The following is a 14,934-nucleotide window of genomic DNA, read 5'->3' as shown; positions in this document are numbered from 1 at the left end:
CTGCATGAATACCAGTCCTGATTCTGACCAGTGCTGGGTTCAGTGTTGCTCTTTCTAATTTTTCTCTCTCTGGCCTTGATAAACATCCACACTCATCTGGGTCTGGACACCAAGCCAAACTGTGATGCAGTGAGGTCCCTGATGATAAGCTCTTCAGAACAGCAGTGAAATGCATTCCCTGAGCTGTTCCTCACTCAGAACCAGCTGTTCTGCACAGAGCCCTGTGGTGGGGTTGCTGAGGTAGGGAAATTAGCCCCCGTAGGTGGTTAATAATGACTTTTGCTAATTCTTCTCTGTGCCCCAGTGATCATTAGCACAAACTGCATGGAGATCATTCATTTCACAGATACATATTGAGCCCCTGCCCTGCACTGTAAGGGGAACATGGAGTTGTGGGACTGAACACAAGCTGCCATGGATGACGTCCTCATGGAGCTTCTGATTCAATGAAGGAGATAATGTTAATTAAATAATCACAACAATCCATGTGTGATGACAAACAGAGAACAGTCTATTAAGGAAAGGAACATAGGTGTCAAAATAAAGTTGCCAACATGTGGTAGAAATCAGCCAAGATCCAGTCAGGATGATCTCATTTTTCCTTTTATCCTCTTTAGTGGAGTTGCAATGTTTGTAGATGTAAAAAGAGCCAACATTTATAGAGTTCTTATCGGGTGTGAGTGGTTTCTTGTAAGCACTTGATATGCTTTATCCTATTTAGACACATAACATATTGGCCCTATAAAATAGGCATTCCCATTCCACTTCAGTTTCTTCCTTTGTGACTTTGAACAGAATGCTTATATAAGCTGCCAACAGCTGGTGAGAAATGGGTGCCGAATTCAACCCAAGGCCATCGGACTCCAATACTCAAGTTTATAGCAACTGGGGAAACATGGTAGATGTGGTATATTGAGAGCCAAGAGGAATGGTAACAAGTTACATCATGCAGTAATTGGGCCCAGGATGGAGAGACAGTGGCCAGATGTAAGAACAGTTAAGTAGACTAACAATTGGTTGAATGCATAAACCCAAAAAGGATATTTTGGTGGTTGACAAACAGGAAGATTTGTTACAGTGTATCTCTGTCTAAAATGTTTTATCTCTGCATCTAGGTAAACCTATGAAAGGGGAGGGTTCATCACATTTGTGGATGAAAAGTGCAGAGAGGAGGAGTTAATATGGTGATTGACAAAATCAGCATTCACAAGAATTTCCACCAACTGACATGAAGCTCTGCATCTAACAATATGAAATTTAATGCAAACGCAAGTGAAGCTTTGCCTTTTGAGCTCAAGGTGTCAACTGTATACAGAACTGGGGAGAACGATGCTCCACATTTTGGTGGAAGGATTTTCGTGGATAGGATACTCAAGATGAGGCAAGAGTGGAAGGTGATATGTCAAAACCTTAATGAGATCCGTGCTTCACTCTGAGATGCGTAAAATTTGGGGAAAATGTAAAAAGCAAAGGAGATAAGAGACAGCATTGCTTTATCTGAGCTGACCATTTATGGGAAAAGGTATTCCACATACTTTTGGCATGTTATAGTGAGGTTACATATGGTCCAATCAGATCATTTAAAGAAGAGAAGCCAGGATGGTAAAAGCTTGGAAATAATTTCATATGAGATACTTGAATAAATAAAACTAGGTTGTTTACTCAGATAAGACTCAGGGCAACTGACAAAGCATCATTAGCATTTGGACTCTCCTGGACGAGATGCTGTAACAGCAACTTGGAGGTTACGGGGGGGTGTTGGTGAAACCACTGAGCGCAGGAGAAGGAAACTCTGAGTGAATAATTGGTATTAGTCTCCACTTTACAGATGAGAAAACAGAGGTCTAGAAATTTTCAGTTACTTTAGTCTGAGTTAAGGGTTTGCTAGATAAATCAGGAGAGACGAGGAGGAGAGCAGGTGAAGATTTTCAGGGAAAGCTTCAAAAAGCAATTCAGAAGTCAGTACAAAACTCAGCAACAAAAGTAAGCATAGGTCTTGCTCTGATTTTATACCACCCACTCTGTTAAGTGCTTTATATACCTGTGTTCATTTAATATGCTTAGCAATCATCTTTCCATTCTAAAAATGAGAAGACTGAGACGGAGGAAATTGAGTAACTTGCTTGTACGAAGCAGAACTGAGACTCAGCCAAGTCTGGGAGACTCCAGAGCCTACACTCACAGTGAATGCTCTGTTGCTTCTAACACAGTGTAGAACAGGGGAAACCCAAGAGAAGAGGGTAGGAGGGCCAGGGACACTGGGTCTAGGAAAAGAGAGGTGTTTGGTCAAAGGGCGAAATTGGTAGACTCTCTCAATGCACTGGGCTGGAGACACAGTGGTCTGAATGAAGAGTGATAATATAAGGCATCCCAGGTCACTGGGATAATCAAGAGTGTGACAGTCCCTGGAAAGCAGTGTACAACCAACTCCAGCTAGTATCAACCTGCCCTGGGGTTGGGTCTTTTGCGACAATGCGTCAAACAGACACATGCACCCAGGGTGGCCTCCCATCCATGTCCTTTCAGGGCAGTAGCCCTCTGCTTGAGTGGTGTTTTCACCTTCTTTTACCTAGACAGGTTGTCTGCACTCAGTTTTTAATGGAAAAAAAAAATCATTAATGACTAACACAATGTAATGCGCTTCCAACAGCAGGGCTACCATACTGATATTGTAATTTGTATTGATGTCCTGCCTCCCTGCCCAAGCTTTATGTATTTTCTTGCTTGCAGACTTCACATGTTTAGCACAACAGACATTATCTTTCTCTCCAGGTGCTGGGGAAAGAAAAGTCAGCACACATCCTAATGTTGGACTTAGTCCTGGAAATTGAGGCTGGTTGGAAACCATCTGAGTCCCCAACATCAGAGACCAAGTGACAGAGGAAAACCTTACACTAGACTCTGCTTCTCAAGGTCTTTATCCTCCCCTCACCCCTCAGCTTGCTGCCTCTGCTGCTTAAACCAGAGGAATTATTTTGCTTTCTTAAGTCTTCACCCAGAACGTCATAAGGCCACTCCTGAAATGGGGCGGGGGCCTATTGATGGAGACAAAACCCCGAGCCTCCCCTGATGGGTCCTGGCAGCCGAGGTCTCTTTTCCCTCCTAAATGAAAACTGGCACGTGAGTTAATTTCTTGCCTCTCAGGATCTTGCTGTGCACTGCTCTATTAAGAGGAATTTACTCTCCAATTTCCTGTAGTGATTTCAAATTCCCAAGGTTACTGCCACGCCTTACTTTATAGCCACAATTACACACCACTCCCTAAGGTCGTAAAGGATTTGGAAATACATCCTCAGCAGAACCTTTAGATGTCAGATGCCACCAGTTTGCAACAACATTAATTTTCTCATTAGAAACTCCAAGATGAGATGCTTGGAGGTGGGGGAAGGGAAGGAGCCTAAGAAGAACAAGGAGAGGTTTCTTTAAACATCCTGGCCTGGTCTCAATCCTTGGGGAGTGCAGAGCTCTAGAGACCGGATCACAGCAATGGTAACAACCATCGGTTTTCTCTTGCAGAGAGCAGTTTCGTGCTTGTAGGGGGTCTGGTTTCTTTCCTCTGGCCTCTGATCACATAGCCACATAACTCTGCTCACAGGGGTGGTTATTTTAAATGTTTTAACGTTTTTTCAAGGGAAGCTACTGCTGAGGCTCTTTTAATCTTCAGAGCCAGTTGGTAGGGAGCCTGTATGGTGCTTGTTTAATGGTACTCTAGTCATTCGCTCAGCACATCATCTCACAGAATAATGCAGTCCCCAAACGGGAGTTGGGGACAATGCTATAGACCGTTAAATGCAACTCCTACGTTTTACAAAGAGAGAAACTGACACTCAGGGAGGGTAATTCGGTTCACACGTTATCATAACATAAGTAAATTGGGACTTTCTCTGTGCTTTTATTGCCCATAAACCCCACAGTCACCACAGAGAGAAGAGTGTGCACTGATTTACCCACAGGTTACTTTTTTGTTTTGTTTTGTTTTGATTTTATATCTTCTTTAATTCACTTTCCCTTTGTAACACCCCAAATGTAGGGGATTTATGAACGAAGTCAATCAGGAGTAAGCAACCTCTGATTCTTGAAATAACTTATTCTACTTCAGAGGAAAACAACACGTGCAGTCCCCACTTAGGATGACGGTTGGGGAAAATCAAGGCTTCTGAGGGTTTATTGTCCACATCACCAACAAATATGAGATGCGAAAGTTACCCACAAAACCGTAACCTTCTATAGGTCTTTCTCAGGCAAGAGGATTGAGAGAAAAACGGTGGTCACCCTAGGTGACATGACTTGAAATTCCTCTGCTTCATGCTTTGTCATTGATCGTTAGCCTCAGTTTGGGTATGACATGGTGGTTTGTGGAAATATTTATTTAGTAGGCAAATAAGTTTGTATTTCATATGACTGTTTTGTATACGGAAAAGTACATAATTTCAGGTTTCTCCCTCTAGCTATGATAGTAGTGGGGATGTCCAGAGGCAGAGGGTGGAATAAGTTGAAAAGCATATCAGTGCCCTCTATTAGAAAAATCTCCCTTCTGGAAAAGAAGACCTAAGAAACCTGAGATGTAGATCCTGGTCAGAAACCTTGTCAAAAAAAATCGCTTATGTATTCCTTCAGCAAGCAGTTTGAGAAACACTGTTAAGTGTCTCAGTCCTGCTTTCAGATGGGAATAGAGACCCACATTTGAGAGTGGTGGTGAAAATTCAAATGCGCACAATCATGGCCTACTAAGAAATTCAAAAACAAAAGTTTAGAAGAGAAGAGAAATTAACATCTGCTGAGCCCCTCCTCTGTCCAAGGCACTGAACCAGATGCTTTAACATTTCAGTATTTTCATTTAAGAAATTGGGAGTTTGGGATTAGCAGATACCAACTACTATACATAAAATAGATAAACAACAAGGTCCTATTGCATAGCACAGGAAACTATATTCAATATCTTGTAATAACCTATAATGAAAAATAATATGGAAAATAATATATATATGTGTAACAGAATCAGTATGCTGTACACCAGAAACTAACATAGCCTTGTAAATCAACTATACTTCAATTAAAATTTTAAAAAAAAGGAGTTTAAACTGCATGTCCTTTGATGCAGACAAGTTTAATCCCATCAAGTAAGTTACCATAATCTCATCTCTAGTAGGTGGGTCTTGGTTTGGAATTCAGGTTTATCTGATTTCAAAGCCCAACACTTTCCACTATTTTGTATGAATTATTCATTGTTGCAAGATTTATACATAGGTAGGGTCTAATACAATCCCCTAAAGTGTTAAAATTACTTTTTATATTGGCTCTGAATCAAGACCAGCAGCTTGCTGAAGCTGTTGGTTTCAAGCAGGCATCTAAAGAAGAGTCTTTTTATGGTCTGTTGGCCATTTCAGAACTTTCGAAATGTAATGGGCAATTCATTAGAAAGAAAGATATCACTGGTGATAGATGTGGGCTGATACGCATTTGTAGTTGATTAATACTTAGAGATCCCTGATTTAACTTGTCCATTAGAATTATAATACTGATGGGTCCAATTACTACCCAAAAAAATTGCTGTGGGTTTCCCACAAAAACAGGAGGATGATTCTTTTTGAGTTGTTTATTGATTGTAAAAGTGCATCTATATTATGGGCATTGACTGAGAAAGCTACTTTCATAGTAAAGCACTTGTTAAATATTAATAAAGAAAGAAAGAAAAGTGAAAAACATTACTTTTTATAAAGCCTGTCAGAGCAGTCTTATAGACTACGAGATGAATTAAACCTAGTTCCAGATCAAGTACTCACCAATTTGATAGCGCAATACAACATGGGGGTTGCCAGCCTGGGCAACTGAAATCCATCCTTGTGATGTTGATTCCCACTTCAACCACTTAAGAGAAATATTAGGGAATTTAAGGAGAGTTTAATAAAGGGGTCATTCACAGAGGTGTGGGAAATTTCCTGGAAACCACATAGGAAGACTTGGTGACCCAGGTGAGTAACAGTGCCAGGAGCTGCTACCTCCCCAAGACTGAAGAGGCCAGTGGAGGGAGAAGATTGGGGCCCATGGAGAGGACAGCTGTGTGGAGGGGTGGCTGACAGGAGATGCAGGTTTCAGTCAAAAGACCAAGAGATGCATCATCCATAGGGGACCCTACAATGAGGGAACTGGAGAATAAATACCCTAACCTCACTGTCATCCTTTCCTACAACTTCCTGCTCACTGTTGGCAGAACTGAAACAGAAGCCAGAAAGAAGGAATATCACTCACATAGGCTGGCCTCCAGAGTGTCCCAGCAGAATTAGGACAGTGGATCTAAAAACATACATCTATCAAATGGGAGATGCTAATAGTAAGACAGGAGGGAAGGGCACAGGGCATAGACATTAAAAAAATGACACAGCAGTTAGCACCAAGATGGTGGAAGATTCAGCTCCCAGCAGGCCTTGAACTTCAATATATGCTCACTGAAATACACTAGCATGGTAAATGGTACTTCCACAGGTGTCGTGATAGTTCTGAGGCTGACCATAAAAGGTTAAAAAGAGGGCAGTGGCCCAATTCCTGGGAACCCCAGCCCCTTCCCAAAAGTATTTGGAATAATCCTCTCACTTGTTAGCATATGAAGTTACCTAGCCCATAAAAACTAACAACACCCACACCTCAGGCCGTCTCATTTTACTTAGCAGACCCCATGCTCTGAGGCCTTCCTAGATAGCCCACACTCTGTCTATGGAATATGCATCAACTTTTACTGTAAACTAAGCACCAACCCTGAACCTCGTGGACGCTGTCTCTTGCCTTTTGAGATGGACCACACTGTCTATGGAGCATGTATCTACTTTTGCTTTAACTACCCCGACGCCTCATGGCCTCTCTGGCCTTCTGAGATGGCCTGCACTCTGTCTATGGAGTATTTCTCTCTCTAAATAAAACTACCTTCACTCTACTATGGCTAGTTCTTGAATTCTTTCCTGCACAAAGCCAAGGGCCCTCACTTGGCAGAGCACATCCCAGGGACGTACCTGGGACAGGGCCATCCTCTAGCGCCCCCCTCCCCATCTTTTCTTGTATCAATAGTACCTACCTCTGAGAGCAGTTAAAAGGATCATGTGAATGAAAACATGTAAGGTGCTAAGATTGATACCCATCCCATGATAAGTTCATCTATAAACCCAGAGTTGATGTGAACGGAGAATGACCAGCTCCATCATCTTCATTTGACCAATGAGGACACAGAGGCCCTGAGAGAAGTGACTGATTTCCCCCAAGTTATAGAAAGAGTGAAAAAGTCAAGACTAAAACTCAGCTCCTCTATCTAGTGACTAGATAGAGATCTACCTCTGTAATGTGTCTACCGAAGGGAGGGCACAGACTCAATCTCAAGTCTAAAAAGGTGAACAGAATGGGTTCTATGATCTGCAGAATTCACTTCTCCCTGAGAGACTTCCAGCATGTCTCTGCAATGGTCTGCATTTCCATAGAGTGGAATGTGATTTCCTGGACTAGCTGGTGCATGAGCTGACCTGCATTTCTCTCTAGTGGGTTTCTCCATGTAAATAAGAATCAACATGGTGAATCTCAAAGGACCCATAAGCAAAGAGGCGGGACCCCCCTATTATAGGCCCAGTGGCTTAAAGAGCAGAACCCTTCTGGTCCACAGTGACCCACCAGAGTAAGAAGCAGAGCCAAGATATTTAAAAAGCAGCATCCTCTTCCCAGAAACGTGAATGCTATGCAGGGCAAATTCAGCCTAGGGTCCTCCGTGACAACTACAGCCAATTCTGTTCTGACCAATTGTACCAGTTTGCCTGGGACTATCCCAGTTTTTCACAGAAGATCCCTCAACCTGCAACAATCTCCACCCCCGCAGCCAGTCCCACCTTACTCTGCCCAGTCCAGGGCAAACCAGGATGGTTGGTCACTTTAGATGGTTTACACAGACATACAGACTTCAGAGCAGACCAGAGCCCTGTGCTTAGGTTCTTGCTTGGTGCTTAATTGCATCCTTTGGAATCTGAACAGTTGTATTTCTAAGCAATAATCTGCATTTGCCTCTGGGAATTCTGATAAGCGCATGCTAATAAATCAAAAAGTGGTCACAAGGATAGAAAGAAAAAATAAGAGGCAGCCTAAAAATAAAACAGAGGGCGGATGATATAACTACTTGTAATTCATAGAGCACTGAATTCCTGTAAGAGACTGCTCAGAGCACATGTCAATCCAGTGAACGTGGGCTGATGAAGGGGCCTCCAGGAGACTGGGCAGGAAATACAGAGGATCTCAGACCCTCTGTTGACCAGGGCCTGTGACATCAAGCAGGAGACACAGTTATTCAAGACATCCCCTGTAGCATCTTGGAAGGAACATGGACCACTGCAGTGTTCAACGCGTTCTTGGGGAATCAATGAGTGAAAGGAACAGCAGGAGAAAGATACCCCAAATGCTACAACATTTTGAGATTGGTCTTCAATGTCATTATTTCTAGACATCTCTGAACTTGAAGTTAAGTGAGTTTCCTTGGCCAACCTGCTCTCACCCAGTTCTCATCCAGAGCCTTGTCCAACATGCTGAATCACTGGGGTGCATTGGGTGGAGCTGGGCACTATGCACCATCAATGCCCAACACACGCTCAGTGAAATTTTAATTATACTTGTGATGGGAAAAAAAATCAAATATAATCTGTCATGATCCCAGCCTTTTGCCTTTCCTAAATTAGGTAGTTTGGCCCATTAGGCCCTTATTTTTTTCTAATTTCACCATATGAAAGAGAGTTCTGATGAGACAGATCAGTTCTTGGAACACTTGTGGTAGAAAATTAGGTGAAAAGGCAGGAGGGTTGTGTTTCTTTGGAGAGTGACTCAGTAGAAGAAAGAGTGGCATGGGAGTTTTCAGACATATTCATGGGACTATGATTTACCTGGAGAATTTCCTAGAAATCTAAGTTAAAAAGTCAAATTAATGTGTGATTAATTTTGTTACATGAACTTTTTTTTTTTAAGCATGGCACCATTGTGAAATAGAAACACATGGTCATACATGTGTAAGTTTAAGGTAATATTCTGCATGACACTATTTTACGCTCCTGATGGAATATGACAGGAAAATAGGCTATTCTGATATTTCAGTATCAATGCACAGCAGCTACTTTATATCAGTGAACACAACATGCCCTGACAGATGTTCAAATCTCTGTAACAGCATATAATTCTGTTATATATTCTGTTGACATCCTATCACCTAAAATTGTATATGCAATTATTACATTTGCAAGCAAGTCTACTGTGTAAGCTAGTCTGGGTAGTAAAATACTCTCATTAATTTAAAGTAAATTATGGCATTTTATCTAGTAGGAAGTACACAGGCTGAAAAATCAGAAAGTCTGTGGCAATCCCAGCTTAGTTACTCATTTGCTGTGTGAGTCTTGGAAATTTAACCCACTTCTTTAGGGCCCAGAAGCTCAGACTTACAATAAGTCAAGTCATAATCACAAGACTTGGGGGATCAGATCTGACCCCACGTAAACCCACTGAGAAAAATCACAAAGTTCCATTCATACGAAAACCTACTATTATATGCATTTCACCAACAAAAGCTTGCTGAAGAATTCGGAAGACATACAGTGTACCTAGCATTAAGTGGACTCAACTTTAATCTTCCTGTGACAATTCAGAAGGAACAAAGGCAAAGCAGGCCCCACAAGCTAGAGTCAGGTGGCTGGGTTCAGCAGCAGTGCTTCTATTTTTGGATTTGACCATCCAGGTGTTAAGTGTTTTTAATTTGCATTTAAATTTCCTGGAGGATTGCCCTTTACTGATTTGGGGACCAACCCCATTGCCTTCCTCAGCTCCTCTGCACATACTGCTCCAATCTTACTGGGCTCTGGATTCCCAGGTAGCAACCACTGCACACAATCTCCTGCCAGGTGTACCTTAGCCTTACGTTCACCTTTAGTCTCAATGTTAGCCAGCACTTAGGACCCCGATGGAGAACCTCAGATGGTAGCAGGACGGGGTACTCTGTTCTGCACTAAATCTTCACTGGCAGGATTTGTCTCTGCCATGACCAGACAGAGTGAGTCGTCGGCAGGGAGCTTTAGTGGTCGATGGAAGCACACTCTGGGATTAGGTATGAACTTCTTGAGCTTCAGTTTTCTCATCTATAATATGAAGTCACTTCCTTGTACAGCTGTTTTTGGTCACCAAGACATCACTCATGTGCAACAGTGTTTTTATTGTCCTTTGTATCAGATAGGGTCCTTCCAAGAAAACAGAATACATACATATACCGTATGTATTTAGGAAATGTAATTGGTGATGAAGTTCAGAGAAAAATTAAAAAATATATATATAGAACAGGAGGGACAATCCAGATGTTAGACACAGCAAAAGCCACTATCATTCCTAGGCCACAAGGAAAAAAGGAGGGTATTACTCTATTCCAGGGGGTGGAATAAGTTTAATTCTGAAGTCAACTATTGAAAGCAGACATTGCCTGCATGGCAACCAAGAGAAAAAGCTCACTAGTTTGAATAGATCTGAGAAAAGAAAAAAAAAAAAGGCAAGAATTGGCACACTCTGGTCTTGTTGTGATACTTCTAAAGAAAATTGTTGTTTATTAGTTTTTTTCAACAAATGTTTATTGAGCAACTATTGTGTGCTGGGTCCTATACAGCGCAATGGGTATCAGTGCTGAGTAAGATGAAGACACAACACAAAACTGACATTTTAATGAAGAAAGACAAGCAAATAACAAATAACCCCACAAATAAACAAGGAATATTAACTATGCAGAAATTTAAAACAGGATGATGTGACAGAGTGACTGGGTTGCTCTTTCAGATCAGGCCTCAAGGCAGGGGAGCTCTGAGAAGGTGGCATTTAAACTGAGATATTGACAAGAGGGCCAGGTGTGTGAAGATTTGAGGATGTCACTTTTCAGGTCCTAAAGGCAGAAATAAGCTTGACTTCTTAGAGTAACAGAAAGAAGGCTGACGGCATTGGGACTCGTGGGTTGAATGGAAAGGAAGGGAGAAAATTAGGCAGAAGCCAGGTTGAAGAGAGATTCATCAGTCTATAAACCTTTCCATTACAAGGTTGTAAGAATTTCCTTTTATTCTAAATGCAATGAAATGTCACTGGAAGATTTGAAACATGAGAGAGATGATGGAACTTAGTTGAAAAGGTTCTTGAGGAGGCAGGAGTGAAAGGAGGGAAGTAAGGTGCTACTGGGGGTCAAGGAACTGAGAGAACACCCACTAAAGAGGCACTGAAATCATTAAGCTCCGTCTCAGGAACAGTGATGGAAGAGAAGACAATGAGGCAACACCAAAGGCATGAATGAATGAAGGAGTAAGGTCAACACAGCGCGACGTGTGGCCAGAGCTGACGGCATGCATTTCACAGCAGCGGTGCTTTCAAACGGGGGCTAAAGCAGTGGTTTATAAGGGGCTATCCTCATGCTCTGAGGTTCTTGGGGTCAGAGCAATGTGCCCCATGCCACTTTATCTAAAGGAGACTGAAAGGGAACATCCAGGTTTCTGTTAGAGCTGGAAGATGGAGGGAAAGTTTAGAGAAAGGGGCATGGTATAGGGAAGTTCACACTCATAGATCATAAGTTCAGAGGCACAATGGAAAGTTCTATGGGGAATCAGAACTAACTGGTAATAATAAAAAGTAGTATGAGGAACCAAAGGGGAAAGGGGTCAGGGGAGGGATCAATTAGGAGGTTGGGATTAACATATATACACTGCTATATATAAAGTAAACAACACTGACCTACTGTACAGCACAGGGAACTACATGCTATATTCAATATCTTATAATAACCTATAATGGAAAAGAATCTGAAAGTGAATATATATATGTATACATATAATGAATCACTTGATATATACCTGAAATTAACACAACATTGTAAATCAACTATAATAACACATTTTTTTAAAAGTAGTATGAAGATAGGCATCCTGCAGTGAATCGTTTGGGTGTTGCCAGGACCGAGGAGAACAGGGATGTGAGGCATGAGTGGGTTAATCCCAGAAATCTCTTAGGAAGAGGTTGTAACCAAGATAAGCTGGACTTCTACTATTTCCTGATGCTCAGAGGGTGTGACAACCAAAGAGTGAGCTGAGGGGGCCCCAGCGGGTCATTCCCTCAGGTGGAGGTGATGTAGCAGGCAGCACAGAGATGGGGAGTGGGGCTGAGGCCAAGGATTGTCGGAATGAAGCCCCACGAGTTGTGACAGCACATGTTGCATCATTCACTATTTCTCCTCACCAAGGCATACTCTTGGTGGCTGAGAAACTGGATAAAAATGAGTGAGCTTCAAACTTCTTTGCTGCAAAATCCTTTCTTCAAGTAAAAATTGATGCAGAGGCCCAACACAAAAAGAGACTAAATCAAATTTACTACATATTCTGGACCCTGAGGCACCAAGAGAACTTATCGGGTCCTCTGGGCTTGAAGAGGCATGCTTTGTGCACCCCTAGGCAGTGTGATCTCTAAACAAATTCCAAATCTCAGATTTTATGCTGATATTATTCACAGTTTTCTGGCTAATGTCTGCAGCCCTGACCTATGTGGTAAAGCCTCACTAATTTTGAATAATGATGCTAATCTGATTCAGTAAGAAAAATAAATTACAGATGTTTTGTTAACAAAATGCAATTTTATTACTCTCAAGTAGAGAATGTTTTATAAACTGAGCTATAAATGGATATTATTAAGCTAAATGGAACAAGTTTATGTAACATTACAACTCACAATAGGCCTACATAGTGTGGTGATGGATCACAAATATGTAAATCCTTTAGCATAAGCGAAATAATCGCTGTGGTTGAAAAATTGAAGGCAGAGCAAAAAAGGTCTTTAGTTAATTGAGCCTTTGGTTTTCAAAGCTATTTCTTGTAGTTTGAATTTTTCCTCAAATATATAAGAGCCCTGAAGAATCAAAAATTTTAAAAATTATTTCAAGATTTACTTGAAAAAAGCAAACTGGAAGAAATACAAATGGTCAATAGGCACATGAAAAATGCTCAGTATCACTAATTATCAGAGAAATGCAAATCAAAACTACAATGAGGTATCATCTCACACCAGTCAGAATGGCCATCATTCAAAATTCCACAAATGACAAATGCTGGAGAGGCCGTGGAGTAAAGGGAACACTCCTACACTGCTGGTGGGAATGCAGTTTGGTGCAGCCACTGTGGAAAACAGTACGGAGATTCCTCAAAAGACTAGGAATAGACTTACCATATGACCCAGGAATCCCACTCCTGGGCATATATCCAGAAGGAACCCTAATTCAGCTGTACCCCAGTGTTCATAGTAGCACTATCTACAATAGCCAAGACATGGAAACAGCCTAAATGTCCATCAACAAGTGACTGGATAAAGAAGATGTGGTATATTTTATACAATGGAATACTATTCAGCCATAAAAAACAACATAAAGCCATTTGCAGCAAATGGCTGTCCCTGGAGAATGTCATTCTAAGTGAAGTAAGCCAGAAAGAGAAAGAAAAATATCATACGAGATCACTCATATGTGGAATCTAAAACAAAAACAAAAACAAAAACAAAAACATAAATACAAAACAGAAACAGATTCATAGACATAGAATACAAACTTGTTGCCAAGGGGGCGGGGGTAGGAAGGGACAGACTGGGATTTCAAAATTTGTAGATACTGACAGGCATATGCAGAATAGATAAAGAAGATTATACTGTATAGCACAAGGAAATATATACAAGATCTTATGGTAGCTCACAGTGAAAAAACTGTGACAATGAATATATGTATGTTCACGTATAACTGAAAAATTGTGCTCTACACTGGAATTTGACACTACATTGTAAAATGACTATAACTCAATAAAAAAAAGTTAAAAAAAATAGCCTACTTCAAAAAACAAAACCAACCAAAAAACAAATTGTACAAATTATTGAAAATCTCAAGTGAATATAGCTGAAGACAAAATCCCATTGTATACTTAAGTCTGGATCCTTGATGATACCTGAAGATAAATACTGAGTTAAGCAAGGTCAAATAATGTACACGGGTGCAGGATGCCTCAAAAATGTAATATGCAAAGCAGAGCATCTCAAATATTAACGTGATTATGAATCGCTTGGGGATCATGTTAAAATTCAGATTCTGATTCCATAGGTCGGGGGTGGGACCTGGGATTCTGAATTTTCCATGTGATGCCAACGCTGCAGGTCTGGGGACCACATTTTGAGTAGAAACAAAAGCCAAACTGCATGCAGACTTTAGGTGAGACAGTTGAATGTGTCTATGGTGGAGCATGTTTGATTCTGCATTATCTTTTGTGGGACGAAGGAGAAAAGTGCAAAGATTATTTTATTGCAAAGGTTTGCACATACGATTTAGCTTTACTAAGTAGGATGATCCTTTAATTTCAGCCTCCTGTTTGTTTTCTCATCTCCCTTCCTCTAAGCACTTAGTAGGGGGCCTTTCATTATAGAGTATTAAGTACATTACACACGAAGATCATGTACAGAATTCCAGAACCCAAATTCTGACGGTGGCAGAGGGATCCTGTAATTGGCTGGTTTAAAATGAATAGTACATTTTCTTCAGATAAATTTATTTCAATTCACTAATGTTGTTTAGTCAGTGACCTCGCTTACACGTGCTTCAGAAAATGAGTTGCTTCACTTAAGAGTAAAGCCAGCAGTTGCTCTTTAGATTCATGGACTTACAGAATTTTAGACTGAACAGGTTATTAGAGTGTATATCATCTAAACCCCTTGTTTTTCCAGTAAGGAGATAGAGATACTGGCTACATCTCACAGGAAGGTTTAGTTCCTATATCTTTAGCTTTTCTTTGAACTTTTAGAGGAAAATGTGAGCCTTGGTGCCTCTTGAATTTAAACTCAAATGTCATGTATCTTGAGTACTTCTGGCTGATTTAAATAATCATAACA

General features: G+C 41.1%; 1 long non-coding RNA gene and 1 other non-coding gene across 4 annotated transcripts in view; one reads left to right on the top strand and one right to left on the bottom strand.

Moving 5' to 3' along the window:
* Nucleotides 1–14,934, bottom strand: part of LOC140699840 (uncharacterized) — a 359,940-nt gene that overhangs the window by 330,249 nt on the left and 14,757 nt on the right. The window lies entirely within an intron of this gene.
* LOC116282536 (small nucleolar RNA SNORA2/SNORA34 family) lies at nucleotides 5,294–5,430 on the top strand. The gene has a single exon (XR_004192074.1). It is a non-coding gene; the product is annotated as a small nucleolar RNA SNORA2/SNORA34 family (small nucleolar RNA).

The sequence above is a fragment of the Vicugna pacos genome, chromosome 11 (genome assembly GCF_048564905.1).
Source record: "Vicugna pacos chromosome 11, VicPac4, whole genome shotgun sequence".
Taxonomy (NCBI): Eukaryota; Metazoa; Chordata; class Mammalia; order Artiodactyla; family Camelidae; genus Vicugna; species Vicugna pacos.
The sequence above is the reverse complement of the archived record's forward strand: the minus strand, read 5'-3'. Positions and strand labels throughout refer to the sequence as shown.